Consider the following 22,598-nt stretch of genomic DNA (forward strand, 5'->3'; position numbering starts at 1 on the left):
TTCAGAAGTCACCGGTACCAGGGAAACGAATGCACCTTTAGTACTTAAAGGAGCATCCCCATGCTTCAACTTCCTTTTCACAGTATATATTTGAGAGAGGGAGAGAAGGGGTGTTGTGATACAGATTTCGTGTAGCATAATTAAGTTCTGCTTCTTATCTTAGTATCTATGCAAACCGAAAGTGACAAAAATTAACTGTGTAGAAATCTGTACGATTTCCTGTTTTCACTCTGATCAACTTCTTGGAGGGAAAAAAGCTGTGATATATATCTAGAATTTATTTTCCGCATTGATTCAGCATTCGAAGAACGGGTCTATTTCAGACCTTATCCGCAATCGGAACTTACAAATCTATCATTTCCAGTTTGTCCATGGTTTGGAGCTGTACCATAGTTTAAGAGTGTTTGAACTGTACTGTTACTGCAGATATATAATTTACTTACCTACGCTCCTAGAGAAAGCTCTTTTTTCTGTTTTTAAGGAAAAGTTCGTAGTAACGAAGACCTTGGACAGAGATTCTTTGGAAGTAATTCCAAGCATAATATCCCTCTTTCATGAATAAACTTCGTTACCTAATGGCATCGGAAGTCCCGTAACAAAGAGAAATAAATGGCAATTAACGGAAAACCAGGAAGTTGTATATATATACACTAGCAGCGTTCACCCCGCTTCGCTGGGGTCACCCTGGAACGCAATAAACCTTGTTAATGAGATAATTTTTACTTTTTCGCTTTCAAGTGATATGATAAAAACCATAGTAGATTGCAGTAAATGTTAACATTATATCGCCTGTCATTTATGTTAACCCGCCGAGTGACACGGTCATGCGGGTTGCATATAAATACGTTTGTTTTTACCTATGATGAACTAACAAAGGATTTGTACGTTATGGACACTTGAATGGTCAATTATCTCAAGACACTGGTAATTGAAAATTAAAGTGATATGATAAAAACCATCTAGGGTCCAAATCCTAATAACCCCCCAAAAATGAAAGAAATTGGTTCAGCCGTATTAGCGTGATGAGGGAACAAAGGATTTGTGCGTTCTCTTTTATATATAAGATATATATATATATATATATATATATATATATATATATATATATATATATATATATATATATATATATATATATATATATATATATATATATCTTTTGATCGTGCATCTTGTTAGCAAAATAATGAGCTTGTAGTATGCTTTCAACAACGCTAACTAGAAACAGAGAAATGGAAGGTTACATACACTGAAAGAATCTTTTCGTTCCGTTACAAGGTGAAGCGGGATCCTTTTACCTATAATTGTAAACAAGGAATAATAAGATGGTAGTAAAGCAGTTCCTATGTTTTTTGAGACAAATTTCACAAACGACAGAAAAGTTTTATGGTTTATATTCTACCGATGATGAAAGAGAAGAAAGTGTGATAAAAGTCGATTTAGAGGCTTCAACGAATCTAGTTGCTTCCTACCGAGATCACGAAAAACTATTTTTGAACGTCTGTCCGTTCGTTTGTTCATCTCCATATTATGTATTTGCTTGTAGGACATATCATTCAACGTATTCGCATCTACCTTTAAATATCAGATTCTCATAAGATTTTCCAGGGAAAGAATTTCAAATTTTCTTTCCTACATTCAAGAATAAGAGCATTTTCTGGAGAGGGAAAACAATAAATTTCGTCAAAAGGAGCATTGATGATACTGTTCTTGTAGCCAGAAGGTCTGTTTGAAAAATACACTTGAAAATGTTAACTATTGTTCTCCGATATAGACTGTGCATATACGAGTAGAAAGGACAATACTTCAGAATGAAGAATGTATGAAGATACTGTTGTCATAAGAACGTTGATTACTTGTCATAAGTATACGATTTTTAAAGGTTTACACTGAATACTGAGATTATATTAATTAACCTTATTAATGAAAGATAAAAATAGGAGAATAATGTTCATGACTTTATACAGTAAGATAGCTGCAGTTAAGGAATACGTATTACCAGTGTTCGAAGTGGAAAAAAAGAAGAGACGGTACGTTTAATTATGATTTTGACTTGACATATCGTCTCTCAAATGTTGAAATACAGTGAGGGTATGTTGCCTAAAATATTGCATTTCTACTTACAGAACGACTGGAAACTTCTGGAGAGTTTCTCTTTAGTTACGACGGGGAAGGGACATAGAGAGACTTTGATCCCTCGCCAAGAACTTTCTGAAAAAAGAAAAAATTAATAAAATATTTCCTTATGTTGTATTATAAAGAATTACACACAAACATTCTCTAAAACCGAGTTTTTATATTAACAATTTCCTGCGGGGAAAATTCCTGGTACCTCACTTGACTGAGGGGTATTCCAAACCCTGGAAGAATCGCCCCCACAACAGACAACCCCTAAATCCACTCATGCTCAAAGCACGACATTTATATGAATTTAGACAAGGAGACCACACACACACATACATACGAAAGAAACAATTCAATATGACACATCAAAATATTAACTTGATAACCGTCTTTGAAGACACCTCATTTTAGAAACAAAAGGTAGTAAAAATAACAAAAAATGTCTGTCAACTTAGAAATTAGTTCTACGTAAGAAATAAAATTCTTTTACGTGCAAAGTTATTCGTCAATTACTGTGTATAAAAATGAATTTATTAGAGATATTTAGCATCTACTCTCCCGCGAAGGTATGTCTTCATCACTGAAAAACTAGGGATGGCCACAAAGTTCCGGTTCCGACGGAACTAGTTCCGCGAGAAACCGGTTCTTGGAGATCCGGTTTTAGAACCGGTTCCATACCTGGATCCGAAAACCCGGTTCCAGAACCGGATCTTAGGAACCGGTTCCAGATCTGGATCTGAAAACCCGGTTCCAGAACCGGATCTTAGGAACCGGTTTCAGATCTGGATCTGAAAACCCGGTTCCAGAACCGGATCTTAGGAACCGGTTCCAGACCTGGATCCGAAAAACCGGTTCTAGACCTGGATCCGAAGAACCGGTTCTAGACCTGGATCCGAAAAACCGGTGCTAGACCTGGATCCGAAAAACCGGTTTCAGACCTGGATCCGAAAAACCGGATCTTCTAGAACCGGATCCGTTCAGACCCGAAAACCGCATACCGTCACACTTCGACCACTGCGTATTACTCATATAGTTAAGAAGATATATATATATATATATATATATATATATATATATATATATATATACGTATTATCCGCTCAGTGATATTAAGTAATTGACAGCTAAACGTCAGTCTACTGCTACCACTCTCTTTCTTTCTTTCTTCGTCTGCCTGTCTGCCTATCTCTCGATAGGACAAAATCAAAGGTATTTCAATCTATAGATTTTATAAATTAGTATTTCGTTAAAATCCTATACTATGATATAACTCATTTTTCTGGGTGGCTCAGCGGTAGATCGCTTACATCTGGTGACTGCGATTCTTGGTTTGATTCCCTTCCAAGTAACTTTGTGGTGGACAACATTGCATCTTTGGATTTTATCGGGCACCCCTGTTTCCTCCCACATCCTAATTCTTTCATCATCGTTCACTTGCTGTAATTATCTTCTCCCTTAGCCTAAAGGGCATAATCTTAGGACGTTGAAATGAAAGAAACTATTTTTTCTGGGAGAATTCAAAAAGGAATATTCTACTCTTAAGGCTAATTCCTTTCAAACATTACTTAGACGATTATCTTTGGCATTTCATTAATAACCTTACGATGTGACATAGTTCATTTGTACTGTAGAAGTTCACAATGGAAGTAGTTTACTTTTGGTGGAGAGTTCTTTCCAGACGACTTTCTCCAAAATGGTTCAGACATATATATATATATATATATATATATATATATATATATATATATATATATATATTAGTAAATAAATGTTTCACCAATAACTCTACATTAGGGAATGTCATTTCCCATTAAGAATTGAACACTTTTCTCAATAGTGAACCATGCGATTTTACATACACTTCATACAGGAATATTCCCATAACTAAGAGCTCCTTCATGGCTAAGTGGTTAGCGTTTGCGGCTTTGGCGGGGGAGACCCGGTTTCGATTCTAGTTGGGAGCTCATGTGGCTCGGATTCCACGTTAATCACTAGTTCCACGTCTCATATAGCCTGGCTGCTGAAAGGGACGTTACGCACAAAATCAATTCAACTCATTTCAATAATAATTCTTTAATGTGGTCTAATTTTTAATGTGAAATACACAGAGGGTCACTTTCCCTTGGGGTTGGGTTTCTCTTTAAGGAGTTTTAAAGCTACGAGTATATTAATGAGATTCCATAAATAAGTATTCATTGATAATTCTACTATGTTACATAAATCTTTTCTTATGAAAAGAAAAAAAAAACAAGAGATGGTTTACGCGTGCGGGTAAGGCTTTTTTTCCCCTGAAATACGACTCATGTGATTTTATCCATATTTCATTAAAATAATTGATTAATAGTCCTAAAATGTGGTATAAGTCAATCTTCCAACAACATTTAGTTTACATTTAGGTCATATTCTCTTTGGACGAAATATCTCGGAAATGTGTTACAATTTGGTTTGAGGTTCGTAAATGTTTAGTTAAGAACTGCAGCGTAATTTTAATTCTAGAAATTGGAGCGAGAAGGTTTAGTGCTGTGGCCTGTAACTTTTATTCAGTCAAATTTTTCTTGGTATATGAAAGGTCATATTTCATGATGGCAGTTTGTGCATCCTTATAAAAGAATTAATTTCTTTATAAGATTAAATTAAATACATTTGGTCATAAAAATAAAATAATCAGATCATACTTCCTAATATCATTGTCAGGCTTTCTAATTGATTTTTAAAATGATCTTTGCTTCTATTTTTATACTTTGATTAAAGTGCATATCATTAGTAGGAAAAGAGAATTTTGATTTTTTTTTCACAAATAAGAAAAAAAGCGATTGGGCATTTTCAAATGATTTTGAAAACATATTTCGCACTTAGGTTGAGCTTGATTTTTATCATTACATTTCTATTTAACACTACAGTACTCACATGAAATTGTTGAAACATGAGTGCTCGCGCGGATTATAATTGTAGTCCATTTGATAAATATATATATATATATATCTCAGTTGTTATTCAATTGGTATTTTTTACATTATTTTTGTGGGTTTTCACAAGCAATAAAGAACACATTTCATTGCAAACATTTTGTTTTTTAATACACAAAAAGATTAGAAGCCAAAACTTTAGAATGCGTATACAATTTACTATATTTTTGTAAATATTCGTTTATTTTCTTGCTATTTGATTAAAACTTGAAATAAAAGAGGCAATTTGCATTTAAAGTGTTAAAAACTGTTATAAAAAGTAAAAAGAAGTTGTTAAATTGTTTGCAAGTTTAACTTTTACAATTGAAAACAAGGTCAAAAGTAGGCAAGATTTTGGGTGTTTCAGTCAGTACAAAGAGTGTGCTTGTAGTCAGAGCAGATCCACTTACTGCACCTGAAACATCTTTTTTGGGTACCCTTGTTTCTTCATCTTCCACAAAAAGGTTTGATAAGTTCCATAGCCACAGATTGCAGGAAGTCTCTACGGTTGATCATAGGATCATTGTTATTTGCTTTGAAAACAATGAGAGCGTTTACTTCAGCAACGTTTAACACGTGGAAGAAGAGAGTGAGTGGCCATCTTTGCGAATTCTGGCTGTATCACACTGGCGACACAATTTGTCCAATATATCAACTCCAAATTAATGTTGTTCTATGGAATAATAACTATGCACTGTAGGTATGATGTTATGACGCTGTGTTCGCGTATTTCTTGGGTGCACTGGACCAATATACTATCTGGTAATTCTGTCTTTCCAATTAAAATTCTCCGTGCAACCTGTCTTCCTGGATAACACCGTCCCTTTCTTCATCTTCTATTTCTTCCAAATCGTCACTACCACTTTCTTCAGAGTCACTACTCGACAACATCGTCCTCTAATTCATCTTAGTGTTCTATACTCAAAACACTTTCGTCGTCTCTTTCAGTTTCTGTTAGCCACTATCGTATCTGTTCTTCCTCTGACATTTTAAACTAACGTATATATCACATATATTTGAGCGAAGAATGTGAAATAATACATTCGAAACGAGAACAGTTAAAACGTTAGCCAGAAAACAAACTATCACGTTAGTACTCGCACGGATTACAATAGTAGTCCATGCGAAAATAACAATCCGTATAATATCAGTGCGTTGACTTTGGGTGCTATCATTCGACTAATGGTGTTCTAGAAATGGGGGAGGAAGGTAGACGACGGTAATGAATAAAGTGTGGTATGAGGAGAAGGTGAAGGATTTAGTGGATGGACAGTATGAATTAGTTGACAAGAAGAAAGAAGAAATTATAGAATAATTAAAAGAAGAATGTAAAAGGAAGGGACTTAATAAATGGATGAATGAAGATGGAAGAGTGCCAGTGTTAAAGGGTTTTCCAAAAATACACAAAAAGGAGCAAAGCTTAGGCCAGTTATGGACTGTAGGAATAATTATTTGGAACCGCTAAAAAGTGAATTGAAACCAGTGTTAGAGTGGGTAAGAGACAGACAAAAGACTTCGGCAGTTAAAGACTATAGAGAAGTAATGAACTACACCAGTAATGCTAAAATTAATAATGATTGTATTTTGTTTAGTTTAGATGCTAAAACCATGTTCCCTAGTCTAAAGAGAAGTGCTATACTTGATACGAATAAGAGAGTAATGGGGGAGAAGCTGTTAAAGGTTTCAAATGGGAGAAAGTTAGAAAAACCCTCAACTTAATATGGGAGTTTCGTTTCTGTAAAGTTAAGAATGACATATATAGGATTAAGGATGGTTTAAGTATACGATCTATAAGTCCGGTGTTGTCTGATATCAATATGAACGTGCGGGAGAAGGATGTAGAAAAAATAGATAAAAAAGGTGTCATTTATTGTAAAAATTGTAAGGATTGTGATATGAAATATATTGAGGAAACGGGGAAATTATTGAAAGAAAGAATTAAACAACATAAAAGTGATGTGAAATATGGCAGAGAAACTAACGCAATCTTTTAGACACGTAAAACAAAAGGGACATGATGTGAACTGGGAACAAGTTATTATGCTGGAAAGGGAAAAAAAGGTTGTGGCCGAGAAAGTGGAAAGAGACCTGGTGGATAGAAAAGGAAGGGAATGTAAACTTAATGAATTGTACCAAGGTTATCAACATTAATAAAAAATGGAGAAATATTATTCATAAATACAGAAAAATGTATGTGAATTAATGTATTCAATGGTTGTTTCTTTCTGGTAGAATGTTATATTTTCCCATTGGTCAGTTCAGATAAATTTCCAAGCTTCTGATTCGCTGTTTGAACGGGCCAATGAGAGAGAAGATAGGGAGATGAATTCTGGTTATATACTTGAGTAGTTTTTTTTATCACCTAGTGTGCGTCTGATGAAGATTTTGGCTAGAAGATCAAAACGTCACATGTAAATGTGTTTCTAAATTAAGTAAGTACAGTCTTGTTCAGCAGTGTGTTTATTTTTGAAACATATGTATGATTATCGTTTTACATATTTTAAGCTTCAAATTCTTCGACAAAATTCGCGACGATAAAAATTTTGAACTGAATAATAACACAAATTCCTTGCTTTTAGTCGACATCTAATTTACTTTATCGGAAGTATTATTTGATATGTTGATGCATCCATAATTTGCAGTATTGCGATCTCAGCTAACTTCCATGTATTTAGTTTATTTTGCATTTACTTCTAAACCTGCAAGTGTTTAATAAGGCCTCTGCATATCTTTCAATTGTTCTCCTATCATCACCAAACGCATACGCTTGGTTATAAGTAGCATTGCTTAATGTAAGGATAATAATTTGGAATATTCATTTTAACAGATTGTAACATTGAGCCTCGGTTAAGTTCATTAAAGAAGTTGCGGAAGTCAATTTTTAAAATGCTTTCACTTCAGTATGGGGAGATGAGTAGTACTTTCTGGCAGCATGTACTGCTGATTCTGCTCCGAATGGTATAGAAACTCCTAGTTGGTGTTGTGATAGTATATTAATTAATGCATCGTTTCCGGAAGTAGATAATTTTTGCTGATAGGCGTCTCCAAACATTGCCAACAGCTATCGGGCGATTCCACCGCTTTTCCTCTTCAGTGCTGTAATAGAGGCTCCAACAAATGATCGTAAAATGGTAGGCATTTTCCCAGTCATAATTAAATGGATAAATTCCCAGATGGATGTGATTAAGCGTTCGTTTGAATCAGTCTTGATTTAAAAGTAGATCTTTTAAGATTGAGGGACGGAGATCATCCATTCCACCTGCTGAACCAGAGGGGAAGGATTTTATGGCCTTTAATAACTCGAAAGAAGATACTTTAGTTACTGTAGTCGAGTCCTCAGGTGGTTCAGGATTGTGGAATAAGTGAGAATGGGCTGGATGTTTTCCTTTAAGAGCGTATAGTACTGACGTATCTCGTGTAGCCACAGTGTCATCAGATATCAGTAGTCTGATAGCGCCACGTGTATCATCATCTGCTAATTTTTGTTCTTTGCTCTTGGTGTTGAGTGAACTGGATTTTTGTGGTTTGTGAGATTCGTGTGTCCCTCGATGCTGCTTTGTTAATACTTCACGATGATCTTCCCTCCAGTTACTGACTCTGCGTTATCCAAGTGGTGAGATTATTTACTTTCTCAGAACGCGGTGGGATGCAAAGCACTGCGTAAGTGAAAATTAGAAGGCCGATCCAAAAGTCAACAATATTAATGTTGTTGATATTACGAATTAACCCCTTCAGTGCGTAATTTTCAGATGCGAGCCGCTGTAAAAAGTGTAGTTTCTTTTTTTTTTTTTTTTGAGAACTTTGGATGTTGATTCTAAATCTGTTTCAAAATCACTTACATCAGAATCACTAATTAATAACTCTTCCTCGATGTCAGCATCGTTGAAATATTGCTTTGAAGCCATTACTGTGCTGTCTGCTCTCAAACAAAACAAAGAATGAAAACTGTATTTGACGAAGCCCAAATTCTATTTTAATTTCTTTCTTTTTCCTCTTCTTCTTTTAATTAAGCAACAATTGAAACCAGCTGAGCGCAAACTCGTTAAATATTGTCGGGATAACGTTACTCATACTATGGGCAAGTATATTCGCCATACGCAATACAAAATAGCCAAAGCAAAATGAAAACGTATATATACGCCATCCGCACAGCAGGTGCTTTTTTGAAGACACGAGTTAACTCGCCACCCACAATGAAGGACTTAAGTGACATAGAGAATCAGCTACCAATGAACGAGCACCGCGAGAGACACTACGATGAACCGGAACATTAGCCTTCAAGTGAGACTTAAGATCATTAATTTTTGGATAAAAGTTCTCAAGAGTTGCTGTCATTGAAATGTAATGTTAAAAAATCAGAAATATAGTCGGTAGGCTGTTTAAGTTTGAGGTTGTATTCCTCTTGCCTGTGTGAATGTATAAGCCTCTTTGGTTAAGAAAATGTTTATTACATTGAACACATTCCACATCATTTGAAATGCTTGATGTATCCATGTTATAGTTAAAAGCTAATATTTCAGAATTGTTGATAACATTATTGTTTCCAGGAGATTCAAAATCGACACTGTTATTTTTATATTATAAATATTAACATTTATAAATATTTTAAAGTTCCACACTATGCTACGTATAAGTATAGGAAGTCTTGTTAAAGACTAGGTGCGTCCGTTTGTCGATATGTATCAGATTAATAATTGTAGAAGATAGCAAGAAACGATTTCCTTAAGTGTATTAAGCGTCCACCAAAAAGGTTTTATATTCTCCATTAACCCTATATCCGGAAGTGTAAAAAAATGCCAGTTTGAATCTTGATCACTATAGAACATAAAGGGTAGTAGAGAGAGAGAGAGAATTGATTCATCGCATTAGGAATATATTCCTTTGCAACCCTTATCTCTCTACTAAAAATGGAAGTGATAAAATCAATTGCTACTTCCAATTTCAGTATGAATCTTTATTGAACGGAAACAGTAATAGGGAGCGACGCCAAACATATCTTGATGTTGATACAGAATCTCAAGAATTTCATCTTAGCTGTTATTCTTATATCGAATCTAAAAATATAAGAGCTGGTACTTATAGTCTTAATATTGATTCCTATGTATTAGTAAGAACTGTAAGGTATACCTAGTGCATTTTGGTATTATTCATCGTGCGGGAAACAAGTATAATTTCTGAGAGGAAAGTAAAGATGTAAACATAATTAAACGTAAGGGGAAATATGTGTTCTAAACTCAAAATTGGAAGTAATCTAGAACCATTCAACAAGGATTATGAGTGATTCGTCATTGCTACGTTGAGTCATGTGTGAGAACTACACGTTATTAATGGCAGCTACATCACCAAATCTCGCCAGTTGTGAAGTTTGGAGTGTGTTCCTGTTTGTGGAGGTATATACAAGTAAATCATCCTTCGGAGCCTTCATATTCAGCGACTTGTTCCTGTACATAAAGAAATATCTTGGTGGAAAGCACTTTGGTTTTGACGATGGGACCAGGGAAGAACTCACAATGTGATTCTAGATAGAGGTGCATTATTTTTCCGACTCTGAGACACAAACAGTTGTTACGCATTTCAACAGGTGTTTAGACAATGGTGAAATTTTATGTGAATAAATTACATATATACCTGCATATCCAATTTATCTTTCTTTGTGTTGAATACGCGTTTGTACATAAGCTTTGCATTTGTATCGTTACTTTCCTGGCAAGCTTCGTATTTCTTCTTTCAGCATTAAATTTACATAGTTTGGAATTCTACTGTATTTTCTGAATGTGAATAGAAAATAACTTGTTTTATATAGATACCCAGTTTTATAAATCTTTAGTCTGTAATTGTGCTTGATTCCAAAGTAAACATTAACCAAAACGAAAAGTAAATAATATTATATAGTAGGCATTGAATCATTATGGATGCCTTCAGACTCATCGTTTGGATTTGGAGACCTATAATTAAGGCACTGTATACACAGCAATTATCTTCTTCCCTCGAACGCTGCATAAGAGCTCAATTTGTGAAGGTAAACATGAGCGCCGATCAAAGCAATTTCCTTTTCTCTCTACTACTACGCTCCCTCCACTCCATCTTGTTGATCAAGGAACTAGGCTGGACGTCGCTTCACCAATGAAAACCACCTTGCTCTGCGTGACTGGCTAGCTGTAATCACACTTGTTTACGGATCTATTTTTAATCGTAGATGACACCAAAATGTTTAGTGGATTTTCAATTGCTTTTTCTTTGAGGTATATTGATCAAATTTTGACGAAGAAAACTCTTAAATTAATTAGGCTTCCTTATTGTTGTTACAGTGAAATCTATTTAAGATGATCATCCTTCGCTATCCACAGCTAACAGTTTACTAATGCTAAGAAACTGAAGTATGTAGCATTGAATGAAAAAGAAATGGCAAACTTATACAGTTTGGCCACAGGTCCATTTCTAAGGATGGTCAAGAGGATTTGCCCGTGCGACCACATTATGCATTCTATGAAACTTTCAGAACTTGTCTTTGTTCTTCGAAAGTGATTAACTAACACAGTGACGGTTAGCTAATTAGCAAACTTTCATTTAACAGAACATGGTGTACTAAAAAAGTAAAAGCTGTATACCATTTTTGATTACCACTCATTCTAGCTTTGGAACTTCTTGTATAAATTAAAAGAACAAATTCTGACCAAAGCACATATTAACTAATAAATAATAGCGTTACAGTTTCGGCAAATTAACTTTACCTTCATCAGACACATTATGAAATACAATTTCTAAGATTACAGCTTATATACTTCTTAAAATGAGAGGAGGGAGGGCATTCCATGAACTATTCATATTCGTCCTTTCCTTTTTAACAATTTTTAATTAATACATATGCAACTTTTAAAGATCAACTTTCACTTAAGAGCTAAACATTTAATTGACACTTGCGATGCCGTGTGTGCAACATGGTGAGGAGAGAGAAAGATAAATAAAAATAATCCAAAATGAACGATATCAGAGAGCGCTCAAATAATAGTAGAAAGTGAGTGACTAACATAACATATTGCTACAGGATGACTTTGTTAAAACTCTCTGATTTCATTTGGGTCTAGAATTTCTAACTGAAGTCAAATTTTTATGCGGTTTGTGGCAAATGATTAAGGAAGGATGGGAGATGTATGTAATTATGTTTACTGATTTAAATTCGTGCGAGGTAATATCGGTGCGTTGTGGAAATTTGAGTTTTCTTCGTTAAATGGCAACCTCGCCAATGTCAATAAGAAAAAGAAAATTGGGCTGTTATATTTGGAATTGGCTTCACAGTTCTGTGCTACTGTACGAGTATGATCAGGACAGTGACAATATTATGCTCTTTGAAGCAACTTGAGTTTATCTTTTAGCAAGTTCTTGGAGAACAGAATCTGTTGTTGTTACACAAATGACATTTAGAAACAAATTTGCCTCACGTTCGGCCCCAGAATGGAACACAATATGGTCGCTAGTGAATAAATTGGAAGAATTAGGATTACGTCCGAGTGAGACAGGGAAGCATCAGATCCCGGAGGGAGGTGTTGTGGAAGATGTCAGTTATCGACTCTTTAGGTCGTCAAGAAATCTCTCCGTTGTTTATCGCAAGATACCGGCTATATCTTTTCAACATGTGATTGATGGTTATTACCACTAACTCTTAATTATATACTCATTAACACTTAATTTGTATTCTGCAATTTCCCATCAAAAACCCAAAACAACATTCCAATTGTAAGATAAATTGGCGAATATTTGCTGTTTTTCTTGAGGCTTGGTCGATATTATCCCGCATAAATTTAAACCAGTAAACACAATCCCATAAATCTCCCATCATTCCTTGTTCACTTACCACAAACCACATGAAAATTGGACTTCAATTAGAAATTCTAGACTCAAATCAAATCCGCGAGTTTAAAAGAATCACCCTGTATTTCTTCTTAATTTAACCCAAAGAAGCGTGTAATTGATGTGAGTCTAAGATATACATTGAATCCTTCGCTGTGTTGTAATGCATAGAGATTGAAATTTTCTGGAATCTTCTTCCTTTAGAAGATCATCGTGTAGTATAGTAGACTTGGAATCACTTAAGATTCAGATTTGTATTTGTTACGTCAGTAAGTGTACAGATAAATACCATTTTAAAATTTAAATACAACCAATTACACCCAATGTCATATTTTTTCATTAATAGATCTATGTAGTTTGTAGTTTGTTATAGTTGAGTAGTTAAGCCTCAGTATATACTTATTTGTTTACTAATATTTATTGTTCCTTTTTTCAGGCGGATTTACACGAAATGGCGGTAGTTCCTGTTCTTTAATATAGGTAAATATAATTTTTTCTATCTTCTTTTCATACAGGTCTCCCCTGTTTCTATTGTATCTTCAATAAATATATAATCGATTTATTATAATATTCTTCGTAAAATAGTATGAACACAAATTGTATTAGTACACCATTATTACTATTATTATTATTATTATTATTATTATTATTATTATTATTATTATTATTATTATTATTATTATTATTATTATTATTATTAAAACATCTTCGTTTGCTACTGTCACTGTCCATTTTATCCTCTCCATCTTTCTTCAACACCACATTTCGAAGATCTCTAAATATCCTTTCTCTAGAATATACCATATACATACCTAAATTCATTAATTCTTGCAAATTATTTATGTATAATAATTAGTTTTTTTTTTTTAGCTTAACGTGTCCAAATTCACAGCTCGAACGTAAGAATGCCGATCACCATTTAATTTTCCTACACAGTATAAATTAGTTCTGGCTTAATGATTAATACCATATACTGAAGTTGATAGAGCTAAATTAAAAAAAAAAAAAACTATCCTGTGTTGGTAGCCATCATTTTAGAATCTAGCACATTCTAAACACAAACTAAACCTTATGTTGACGTTTCAAATTCCAGGATTCTGGATTCCGTATTATTACTGAGAAATTTAGAAAATCTGCAAATAAATAAGATAAAATATTTCATTTGCTGAAATGGCTATTCGGATATTGAAGTCAGAAATTTCGCAAAATAATACTAATTAGCAGCAATTATTCATTTTCATTGATTTCGTGCCAGAATACATAATATATCTTCTTCTTAACTTTTTAGCTTATTAACTATATATCATTTTCTGATGTATCTCCTCTGTATTATTTATAGACGTATTACATCAAAATTGGCCTTATTGAACAAATAATGATCACTTTTATTATTGTTAATTAAAATTATATTTTTAACTTTCTAATAATTTAAATTAGGTATAGCCATCCTCGGAGGGAGAACCGCTGGAGGAATTATCGGAGTTCTTCATTGTTCTCCGTGTCCTCTTCGTATTATCCAGTAGGTGTGGTTTTCTTCTGTCGTCTACCAATATTTATTTATAAATCGTGTAAACGAGTTCTCATAGTAGGTATGAGTGTACGAAACCTTGCAATATATAATGTAGGATATCACGTGGAACAAGTGTATCTACCAATATATACAATATTTATTACATTAATATATGTTGCGGGGGACTGTTAAATAACTTTATATCTAAGATTTCAATTTGAAATACATCTACACGATATAAAGAAACAAAAGAGGTAAATTCTTTAAATAATGAACTTTTACCAGCGTTAACTGATATCATATAAAAATGGCTGTCCGTGGTTTAAACTTTCATAATGAACTTAACGTCCCATGATTTAAATTAAAATTGCAAAACAAAAAGATCACACAAAAATTAAAAAGATAGAAATGCATATTTTTCCGCTAAATTTTTTTCTTGTGTCTTAGTTCAGGAAATATTTAATTGCAAATGTCAGATATTATATGAAGTTAAATTATATTGACTTAAATTATGATACTAGACGCTTATATTAAACTAAAAATAAAGTTTGCATTTAGTCTACCAGTATACCTCGCATGAGATGTATAACTTTCAAGAATTTTGTATGGTTATTTCCCAAATACCATTACTCCTTTAGAATGTTTGGTTACATGCAGTACGTTACACTTACTTCTTACCGTTCAAATGTGAATTCAAAAACCGACAAAAATAAAACCCCATACTGAACATATACAGCAAAAAATGAGGTGTTGAAACAACACAAAATGACTACCACTTCATCGTGTTACTTGTGTATCAATTCAACACCAAGCATATTGCCTTCAGAGCATACCAGAAATACCTCCTTACCGACTGTGGGTATTTGCATTGTTTTTTATTGTTTGGTATACGCAAAGCTTTGCCAAATATATTTCGCATTTATGGCAAGTAACTAATAACATTCTATGTTTTCTGTAATCGGTCACAATAATAATTTTGTAAACCTGTTAATCATCTGACAACAGTTACACAGATAGCAGTGTTCTGGCAGAACTTTTGCCTGTGTAACTGTTGGGAAACGATTCACAGGTTTAAAATAATACTACTGTGACCGATTACAGAAAACATACATTATTCTTTACTTGGCATAAGTGTCGAATATAGTTCGCAAAGCTATACTCATATTAAACGATAAATATGAATGCAAATTCTCTCAGGTAGTAACGAGTTATTTCTGATATCCTCGGAAAACAATGTGCGCGGTGGTGAATTAACACACAAGTAACATGCTAAAAAGGTAGTCATGTTGTGTTGTTTCAACACCTCATTATTTACAGTGTACAAATCATAAATAGTGAATGTTGTAAAGATACTTTCTTAACTTGTAAATCCACTACAAAAACAAGGGTGATACTTGAAAAATGTCATAATAAATTGACGAACATTTTTTTTTTTTTTCAAATAAGCCAATTGTTTATGGGAAACAAACATAATCCCTCCAAAAAGTTTTTGCATTTTCAGTTATGGTCAGAGGAAAGGTGAGTAATTTTTTGTACTCAACATACATGGTATTGATACTAGAACATTCATCCACCACCACGATACGATTGGCTAGCTGCTTGAAAGAAAGAAGTGGCGAACTTCGGTCTAGAAAGCCAATATTTACTGCGAGAAAAGGCAATGTAACCACACACCACCACAAAGGCATGAGTATCACAAGCTGGTTGGTCCTCTATGAAATGTTCTTCAGCAGTTTAGCTTTAGTAATATTATTTATTCTATTTTCATTAAGAGATAATGTAACATCAGTTGTAGATTTCTAAAGTTACTTGCATAGTACATCACTAAGTTACATTGAATATTCTTTAGAAACGTGTGTGTATTGCTTCACAGGTAGAGATAATCCGAGAAGCCATCGTGCCCTTAGGTTTGAGATTCGCAGAGAGTAACATTAATGTAATTTTAGATAATGAGTTGAGTTCATTGTGAGTTTAACGTCCCGTTCAGCAGGGAGGCTATATGAGACATGGACCTGCTGATCAACGTGGAATCCGAACCACATGAGCTCCCGCCGGGAATCGAACCTGGGTCTTTTAAGCCAAAGGCGTATCCGCTAACCGCTTAGCCACGAAGGAGCTCAATTTTAGATAATATAGTTGGTACATACTTTATTTAAATACTTATACATTATACTTATATATATATATATATATATATATATATATATATATATATAATACTTATACATTATACTTATACTTATATATATATATATATATATATATATATATATATATATATATATATATATATATATATATATATATATATATATATATATATATATATATATATATATATATATATATATATATATACAAACTCGGTATCCCATGTATCTGTATGTGCTGTACATGTTCCCTCACACCTCTTCGTATAGTAATTATCCGGCTTTCTTTGACACTTCCTGAAGCACACGCATTTCCCCATTCGAGATTCCCTGCAAAATATATCTCTAAACGAAATTATTGACTGTGTCATTATTTTTCCTATGTGCGGTCGTTCGTAAAGCCACAAACATGCCACTTACTGTTCCTCAGCTGTGTAACTGCAAGCACTTACATCACACGTAGCTTCTTAAGTGATATACTCCCCATACCCTTGATCGCAGGGATACTAGACTGCTTCAAAGAGGGTACCAAACAGCGCTGGGTGTGATCATGAAAGTACTGTTACTAATACCACACCTACAAATATACTGACATTGTCTCGGATACTTAAACCTATCGCTATGAGGACATGTCGGACTTTTTGTATGGGGAAATCTCGAACATTTTGTTGTCATTGATTGGAACTGCTTTAATCAAATGTGGTTCATCCTAATTAAACGAACATAATGAAAATTACTTACTGCCGTTAACTGCTCCTATCATCCAACTTACATCTCCGTTGTTCACTCTTGCAATCAGAGGCTATCTAATCTACTCAAAGTTATTTCTCTTTCTGGGCTAACTTCCCTGTATCTGAATCGTGGATACTTAGATATCCTTATAAAATACTTTACATTACATATTTCTGTATAAGAACACACCCTATGCTTGTGGCATGATGCTATGTTTCTCTTTTTCATCGCTTCGATGAATACTACGCACAGTTGAATCATACGTAAATGAATCTTGTTATATAATGTATATTGTGAAAAAAAACTTACATACAGTTAGCACCTGGCTTGGGCTAGAGTTCTATCATATCAGTTTTGTTATCGTATGTGTTGTAAAGGAGGGGACGTGGCTCAAAATGTACGCCAAAAATAAAGTATCTCACAAACCGATTTATGTTAGAGAGATGAAATTTGTTGTATTGTCTTACTAAAAGTTCACCAAATAATTAAAAAAAACATTATTCTAAGAGAAGGGGAAGGGAAGCAATCTCTAACGAACTGAATTTACTTGCCCTTAATAATGATATGGCTTGTGAAACTAGAGGGTTGAATGCTGCATTCCCCAAAGCTCTCTATTGATCTCTGTCTTTTGCTAGTTAGGTCCTGTGTCTAGTTTTTATTTCTATTTATGCAAGATTCATCTTAATATTCTCTTTCTATTTGGCCAAGATTTTCCTAATACTCTTTTTCCAGTTGAGTTTCTGTTAAAATTTTGAAACTGGTCCTTCTTTGTTCAATTCTGGTTACATAACATATCGTCTACCTGTGCTTCCTAGACTTGATAACCCTAACAATGTTACGTAAACCGTATAAATGATAAAATTTCTAGTTATGAAGTTTTCACTGTTCTTAATTCTCGCCCTTCTTGGATCCAAATATTCACGTTAGGATTTTATTTCCAGGTACTTGTCTGCGTTTTTCTCTTAACGCAAGCGACCAAGTATTGCAGCCGTGCAGTATGACATGCATAAATATAGTCTTATATAAATAGGTAGATGGATATTCAGGTTCCAAATTATTCGATATAATTCGCGAAGACAAGAGGTTACACTAAATAATAACAAAAATTTCTTGCTTTCGGTCTACTTTTAATTTCTTCGTGGTTCTGATATCTTAACAATGATCCTTGGCATTTCAAACTATCCATTTTGTGGAAAGTATTATTTATATTTTAAAAAATCCATAATTTACAGTATTGTGGTCACGACAAGCTCTCACGTATTTAGTTTTTTTACTTTCTTTGAAATCCATGTCCATGCAAGCGTTAAATAATCATCTGTTTTTCTATCAATTGTCCTTATATCATATCCTTCAAGATTTACATCATCAGCATAAGGCACAACCTGATGAGCGCCAATCAACTCTAGATCCTGATTGCTATCTTCGATTTTCCATATAGCATATGCCAGAACAAAACTGAATAAAAATGGCGATAACACATGTCTTTGTTTCAGGTCATTTTTGACTTGATGGGTGACGGGTGAGCATTTTCCTACCCTGTCTTTACTTTGGGACTCACTTAAACATATTTTAATTAATATAACTAGCATTTCCGGTACACCAAACTAAGTAAAAATGTTGGATAATATTTCTCTTGTAATCGAAACGTAGACCTTCTTAAAATCTATTGATTTACCGGTTTATTCAATTTCAGTTTCGTTTCGAGTATTTGACGAATGATAAATATCTGATCATAAATAGTTCATCGATTTCATCCTAAATTAATAATGATAATTTCCGATAATTTCATTTGCATATGGAGTCAATAGTGCTAATAGAATGTTTTAGCTGAATTTATAGGATGTTGACAAAAGATAGTTGCCTGTATAATTGTAACAAGCAGTTTTGTCAGCATTTATAAGAACACTACTGAATTTATACTTTCCACTCATGTTGTGATTCTCCCTTGTTCCAGATGAGTAAAACGAGTTTGAAGATATAGTTATACAATTTTTCTTTCAGCTAAAAGTACCCAGTAGGGATTTCATCTACACCCGGATATTTTTAATTTCTCTATGGCATTTTCTATTTTCGTCCTGTTAGGTTATATGATACGCAGTTCTCTGTATGGATTTCGTTTTCTCCACGAACATTGTTTCTTTGCTTCGTATTGAAAAAAATGTCAAAACATTCTTTCCATCTATTCAAATACTGTTAGTATCACTGAGAATTCAATAACTCCGCAGAACAACGTTGCAAGCAACAATTTCTGACACATTGACATTTTAACAGAACAACGGTACTGTAATAGAAGTCCCAATTCTATGTAATACCATATGATATAAAGGCGTAGTTTGAAATTTGAACAGTAAATTTAAAACCTATACATAATCAACATATAGTTTTTTTCGATTTCTTTATACTTGGATTGTTGTCACTTGCACCTTTGTTCGGCGGAGCCATTCAATTGTTCCGTCCCTTTTATTTAATATATAAGCGCAGGGTAGGTTGATACTCTATCTTAAATTCGTTGATACTCTTATACATATCACGAATATTTTTTTTCAATATTACCTCGGAATATCACGTATATTTATTCTAAAATTTTTCGAAGTTTACGAAATTTTGTCTTGTTACATTGTTCAGATTTTATCGCTAGTTCAACTTCGCCTTTTCCTTTTCTCTGTTAGCTTAGTGTAATTTTGGTCGAAGAATGGTTTCGTTTTCATATTGAACCGTGTTCAAATTTTTCTTTTCCTAAAGTTTTAATACTATCCCTAATTTAAACCCAAGTATCTTCATCAATAATGCATTCCGTATTTATGCATGTCGCGATATGAGAATTTTGTGCTCTTCACGACTAGGCTTTCAGGTGTTGTAGAGTTCACTTATCTAATAACATTGCCATTACCTACCTTATGCAGGCTTTTGTTTCCTGCAATCAGTTTGAAAATATCATCTCATTCTACTTTTGCTTAGAAATACCCTAGTAGATTTTTTTATATGGTATTTCAAGAGTTCATCAAATACAAGATCTACTTCTACGAAGAAACTTCTTTATAGTGTCATGTTGGGGCATGTAAGTTTAGAGCAATAATATTTCACCAACGTTCGTAAGAAATGATATGAAATCTTTGAGCTTTACGTCCCACGATTATGCCTCCTAGGCTAAAGGAGATGGTGATGATGAGAAAGGAATGAAGTGGTAGAGGAAAAAACGTGGAAGGAAAAAGGAGAACCCAAAGAAAACCTACACACATGGTATTTGCCCAACACAAAACTCACCTTTTGCAAGCACGGATCGAACCAAGGACCCCATACACCAGAGAAGAATGCTCTATCACTAAGAATCGTGGCCCCACCGTTTATAAGAGTAATGAAACGTAGGTGTATCATTAACAAATTCAATACGTTTAATCCCTGATACTATTCGTTTCTGTATGAAAAAATCATGCACCTAATTGGTGAGTTTTATTTTCTTCTCTAGAAAAGAACTTGACATTTCCGGTCTGAACCGTACTCCTGCCAGGTCCGTCACATACTTCTCTAACTCACTTGTTACGGATATTAATGCATCTGCCCTACAGAGTTCTCTTATATTCAATTTTTGAATCTCATATCCATTTGACTTTGCGGAGATCGTAGCAAGTTATCCGTTTCCGTTCGAGGCTTCTGTAGATGTTTCTGAACAAGTAATTTTTTTTATACAGTTGACATTGTTAGCCTCACTCCAGAATTTAACCTGAAAGACCACTCTTTGAGAGACTTCTTATTCAATATATTCGCAGCTATCTCCTTTATCTGCAGGCCCTCTCATCAATCCGAAACCTGAGGACGCCCCATGCCATAGTGACAGGAACCCACATTAAGAAGCAATCTCTAAAATATTTTAATTTCTCATTTTTTATTCTAACGTAACAAAAATAATTAAACGGCTGAAACTTTGAAAATTGATTTTTGAAAATAGCATTTCGGTCAGTATAAGATTTTATTATTACACTTTGATTTAGCTGTATATTCTATGGATGGAAATGGGATTTAAAGAATAACGGCTGCGTGTGCTTCGCTTCGGATGCGAAATTAAGCTCTAATTCCACGCCTTATATAGCCTTGCTCCTGGAAGGGAAGTTATAATCTAATCAACCTACCGACCAACTAAAATATTATTATTATTATTATTATTATTATTATTATTATTATTATTATTATTATTATTATTATTATTATTATTATTATTATTATTATTATTCAGTGGTATAGCTTTCAACTGTGGTGCATGGAATTTTTGGTTCCATCCCAGCTCGCGCCAATTGAACTTTGTGGTGGACAAACACCATGTGCGTGGTGCGTGTGTTTTCTCGGGATTGTCCCGTTTCCTCCCACTTTCTTAATTCCACCATTTTATTCATTTCTCATCATCACCGTCTACTTAAACATGGAACGTAAGATTTCATTTCATTACTTATGTTATGTACTTAATAATATTACAAAGATTGAAGAGAATATCTATAACATGCGGCGGCATCTTCTAACATTCACGTTTTATATTTGTTGGATATTTCGAAACTATAGCAACCGATTACGGTTCGAGGTAGGTACCAATAATACCCTTTGCGCATATTTATTTATTCAATTCACCATTATACATTTTATTTCAATATCACATTTATGTTCCACACATATTTACATCTTAATATACATATACTCAATAATCATCTAAACTTTCAACTCAATAATCATGACAAATTATACTTTTAGGTTGCAACACTGCACATGAAAGAATCCGAATATATCGCAAAATTAACTAACTGACCGCACATAATGTTAAAATTAATATTCTCAAGCATTTTAATTAAACAGGGAGACATTTGATCCTCACGGCAGGCACCCAAACACAGAATATGCATAAATATATGGATCTAAAATGTTAACACTACTTTTGGGCCAAAAACAACTACAACAACATTTACGTTGATGGCTACCAATAGAAACAAAAGTAGAAATGACTGATAACCTGAAGGGGAATTCTGAACGAATAATGATAAAAGGTAAAATTTTATCTTGTACTGAATCATCACTTACTATTGCATTGGGTAGAAATATGATGAAAAGCAGTTTCCTCAATATATTCCACATCAACGAATACTCCATGAACCGTGTCTTGCGACATCTGAGCTGATAAATCAAGTTCAAATTATGTATGTTGAATGGTTGATATTTGTGAAGTTTAAAACTGAGGGGAAGGTTAAAATAAAATAAAATCTTGCAGGAGAGAATAGAAAGATAGAGAGAGAAGAGAAACAAGCAAAA

Source organism: Thermobia domestica, chromosome 4 (genome assembly GCF_964235325.1).
Source record: "Thermobia domestica chromosome 4, izTheDome1.hap1.1, whole genome shotgun sequence".
In the NCBI taxonomy this organism is placed as follows: domain Eukaryota; kingdom Metazoa; phylum Arthropoda; class Insecta; order Zygentoma; family Lepismatidae; genus Thermobia; species Thermobia domestica.